This window comes from Orycteropus afer, unplaced genomic scaffold, assembly GCF_000298275.1.
Source record: "Orycteropus afer afer isolate SDZICR_OR568_19922 unplaced genomic scaffold, OryAfe1.0 scaffold00338, whole genome shotgun sequence".
NCBI classification, from domain to species: Eukaryota; Metazoa; Chordata; class Mammalia; order Tubulidentata; family Orycteropodidae; genus Orycteropus; species Orycteropus afer.
Window position 1 is genome coordinate 2,346,380 of NW_006921925.1, and position 4,913 is coordinate 2,351,292.

The 4,913-nt window shown below is 40.0% G+C and overlaps 1 protein-coding gene across 1 annotated transcript in view; it reads right to left on the reverse strand.

Annotated features, from left to right (window-relative positions):
- FREM2 (FRAS1 related extracellular matrix 2) overlaps positions 1-4,913 on the reverse strand; it is a 357,328-nt gene that overhangs the window by 185,048 nt on the left and 167,367 nt on the right. The window lies entirely within an intron of this gene.

A 4,913-nucleotide genomic window follows, 5' to 3' on the forward strand; every position in this document is an offset into this window, starting at 1 on the left:
CCACCAGCCACTCCTCGGAAGGAAGGTTGGGCAATCCTACTTCCGTAGTGATACTGCCTCGGAAACCCAAGGAGGGATTGCTATGAGTCGGGGCCGACTCGACGGCAAATAACAACAACAAGGTTAAGGTTAACCATAAGGTTAAGGCCCTTAGGTAATGCAAATAGTTTGCGCTAGATTGCCAACCTAGAGGTTGGCAGTTCAAACCTACCCAGTGGCATCACAGAAGAAAAGGCATGGTGATCTGCTTTGGTAAAGCTTGCAGCCAAAAAACTCTGTGGAGTGTAGTTCTGCTCTGTAACACATGGTGTTGCTGTGAGTCACGATTGACTTGTCAGGAGCAACAACAATGACAGCTATGAGATTTCAATGAGATATGGTTGTAAAGCTCTCAATACAGTGTCTGACTTACAGTAGATACTCAAAAGTGGTTGTTGTTGTTGTTGTTATATGCCATTGAGTCGGATCCGACTCATAGCGACCCCTCCTTGGGTTTCCAAGGCGGTATCACTATGGAAGTAGATTGCCCAATCTTCCTTCCGAGGAGTGGCTGGTGGGTTTGAATAGCCAGCCTTCTGGTTAGCAGTCAAGTGCCTTAGGCACTATGCTACCAGAGCTCCTCAAAAGTGGTAGAGGTTGGTATTACGATGAATGTCTTACCCTTGACCTTATTCTTTCAGAGTTCTGGAGAGGGGTTAGAGAAAAAGGGCAGGAGGAAAAGCAGTGACTTGAAAGTTCCCCAACCTGTTTGTCTCTTCTGGAAACTTGCTGTCTACTGTGTGGTGGGAGCCCAGCCTACCTCTAGAGGCCCTTTAACTCTTTTGTAACCCATAGTACATGTATGTATCACTGACATTTTTCACCCCTTGGGTTTCTTGGGAAGCCTCTTTCCCCACATACAGTATGTGCTGGCATTGAAGTAGGGGCTTGGGTGACTGCATAAAACATAAGGAAGTTCGTTGGCAACATATTGCTGTGTTGGGAGGTTATTATATGAGGTGGTGCATCTTGGAGGAGTAATTGTGTAAAACTTTTGGGCTTCTATACAGAAAGATAAAGGTTTATTGTTTCTTTTGTGTTATTGTGAAGGTGTTGTGTTTGAGATGACATAATATTCAAGTAAATGTATTTTCCATGCCTCAGCTCACCTATTTTATAAGCAGAGTTCATTGGTACATATGTGTTCCACATAATATTTAGCAAGATCCATCATACCCCCAAAAAATTTAAAAAAAAAATGATTGCATTAGTGGAAAAAAAACATTATATCTACAAAATCTTACCAACAAAAAATAATTCTGTAACAAAAGGGTTAAAGGAAGATAGTTGTTACAATCTGGTGGCTGGGATCTCTCCCATTGCTGCCAGTGCTAAAGAAAACAATCAAACAAAACAGTCCACAAGTGCTGGACTTCAGCAGAGATTAAAGGCTCACTGTTTCTCAGGCTCCTCATCCAGAAAATGAGTTACAGTTTTTGAACTTTAAAAGCCCTCCCAACTGGAACTTTCTATGTGCAGATGAAAAGGGAAGCAGCAGTGAGGAAGTTGTGGGATCAAATAAACCAGAGAGAGAGACGGCCAAAAGGGGGAGGGACAAATCATGAGAGCAGACAGCAGATTTTCCATGGGCATGTTCCTGTGGTCCACACACATCTGAGGGCGTGGGAGATACTGTAAAGAGAGGTTAATATTTCTGCTCAGTGGTTTGCTCTCCACTTATCCTTTTTTTCTTTATATCTCAATTCATGAGCAAGTTGGGTTTATTTACTTACTCACTACATGAGCAAACTCATTGGTCTAGGAAGATAGTCACACCCATAAAAGAAGTTGTCTCTTCCCTCTTCTATGGTCCCACCAGCACCTTATAAAATTACAAAAAAGCCTCTTTTCTGTCTTCCATTTTCATGCAACAAAATATGTCTGCTCTACACAAAAATGTGGACTTGCTGAGCACATTCTGACAGTTAAACTGCGCCTGGGTGGTCCTTCCTTGATGGACAGCGTAGGCACTCACAGTCCCCTGACCTTTTGGCACTGCTGGTAGTTCTGCATATGACGTCCAGGCCACCCCTAGCAGCTGGACTGGGACTGATGTGCCTGAGCTGTATGCCACATGCACCATGGTCTCAATGGTGTCTGTCACTTCAGAGCAGCTGGGCTCCTGCACAGAGGCTGTAGGAAAATGTAGTGGCTGGCACATAGCAGGTGCTCAGTAAAAATTCATTGAGCAAATGGACCCACTCTTTATATGATGGTTAAGTCTATTTATGAAGGAGCCACAGTTCCCAACAAGGGAACCATGAGGGGCATGGGAGGTATTCCAGAGCATCCTGTGGCCACTAAGCATTTCCTTAGACTGAAGAAATAAGCATTTAAGCGTATGTATTATTTTTCCAATGGATGTAGATGCTGGTATACTGAATAAGTTAGTCACTTAATATCCTTACCTAAATCACCACTATGTAATTTTTGAAAATTAAACTGATAAAGTTGGATTTTAAGAGTCTGATTATAAACAGGAGCTCTGATGGCACAGTGGTTAAAGCACTCAGCTACTAACAAAAAGGCCAAAAGATCAGTGATTAGAAGCCTGCTCTGCTGGAGAAAGACGCTTCCGTGAAGATTTATAGTCTTGGAAATTTATGGGGCAGTTCCACCCTGTCTGAAGGGTTGTTATAAGTTGAAATCAACTTGTTGGTAGTGGGTTTGGTCTGGCTAGTTTAAAAAGTAACAAACATAACATTTTATGACTTTTTTTGTTGTAAAATTTGATAACAACTGTTCTAAGACTTGCTATCTGTGAAACTGAGAATATCTGTTAAGCATTGAACAAAATACCTAGAATTATTATGTGTATATCGAAGGTGGTAAAAGAAAGGAATTGAATGAAACAATGCGTATAACACACTAAGCACACAGTCTGGCACGTTTTAAGTGCTGGGTACATTTCAGCTATCATTATCAGTACCATCTTGGGTAAGTAAGGTCTTGGAGAATAGACGTACTTGTGTGTTTGTATAAAAGTAGTTCCCAGCCTAAGATAAAGCAGAGTTGGTTATCTCCTGTTCCTGCTCCTACGATGCTGTATTTGCACTTTGCTGTAGTACAACATATGATGTTGTAATCACTTATTGAGAGGGCTCTCTTTCCCATCAGACTGTATCTTCTTGGATAAAAGGCACTATATCTTATTATACATACATTCCTAATACGTAGTTCTGTACCCAGAACAAGTGTGAGCTTGACAAACTTTAGTGTTTATGAAAATCTCATAACATATATTAGAATGCAGATGCAGGGGGAGAAGCTGCTGGCATAATGGCTCCACTAACAAATAAACAGATAAGGGCTAGGGGAGAGTGTAGAAAGAAACAGTCAAAATCTGAAGTGGTGAGGAAATTGACTGTGTGGGAAAAACAAAGGGTTACTGAATCTCTTAAAGTGAAGTATAATTATTAAATTTATGCTATTATAAAATAACAATGTTTATGTTGTCCTTTAGGAAACTAAATCTTTATAAAAGCTGTTTGATTTGCTCAAGGTCATACAACTAGAAGTGGAAGTGTTAGAAACTAAACTCAGGCCTTACACTTTCAAGACCAAACTTCAACACAACGTGGAACACGCCAGGCATTACAAACACTTGTCAGGTATCATAGGGATGACAATGGCCTGGAATGGAGAGAGTTGCCCTTTATCTAGAAAATTCTAAGAACATTTAGATGATCGTTACATGAAATGAAATTATGGCAAAGTTTTATTTAGTTGTAGGACAATTTACATTGAGCCTGGATTATATAAGGGTGTGTGTGTAAGTGTGTGTGTGTTTCATGTTTTGGTATTTCACTGTTCAGATTGATAATGGGTATACTGTGTCACTCTGGGCTTCTAAACAGGAAGGCAGAAAAGTGTTTTATTCCTTAAGGTGAAGTATAACAATTATGCCAACTGGCAAATGGAACATCGAGATTAGACTTCAAACACACTTTAACTAATGGGCTCATTTATAATGTCTATTCAAGCTGTCATGGGCTTGTTCAACAGAGAAAAGCTTTATTATGCAAATTTTTACCCACCAACTCAGGGCTAGAAGAAAGTTTAATTATTTATCCTTCGGTAATGCAGATAAAATTAAATTTAATTAAATGCTAACTTGTTTAATGAAAATCATAAACATAATTGAACTTCACATTTAACTAAAAGCAGAAGCCAGAGCTCTAGTCGTCTTAGCTTCTGTCTTTAATTACACTCAGTCTTTTAACACAGGGATTTGCCCATAAGTCTCCATTTCATGTACTCAGTAGATCGTATCTTTGCAGAAAGTTTAAGAGTTTTCTGATTGACAAAATAAAGTAGACTGGCAGTTTAAAAGAAAGCCATGTCTGGCTCCTGACGGGACTGCAGTTTAGAAGAGCTTCTACAGGTTTGTATAAATGCCAGCTAAAAAAAACCCATCAAACTTTTTTTTTTTTTTTTTTTTCTACTTACTACATTGAGACAAGCCAGGGCTGCAGAACTATGGCAGTGGGAGGGAAAAGGTCAAATTACACACAAAAGCCTAAGGCTGACTTTCCCCAACATCAGCCAAGGGTGCATGTTGACAGAATACTTAATCTAAGAGAAATTAACAGTCTTGATTCAAGACACTGTGTTCAGGAAGGAGTGGGGGTAGGTTGGGTGGGTGGGATGGATATCATGTAGCAAATGTAGAAATGTGGGCAAATATAAAATTTTGGCTGGTGGATATAAAGTTGAATTATAAAATGTAATAACGGGAACAAATTAATCCAAAAAATAGTGTAATTTTTAAACCATTTAAGGGAGCTCTGGTAGCATAGTGGCTAAGACACTTGCCTGCTAACCAGACGGCTGGCGGTTCAAACCCACCAGCCACTCCTCGGAAGGAAGGTTGG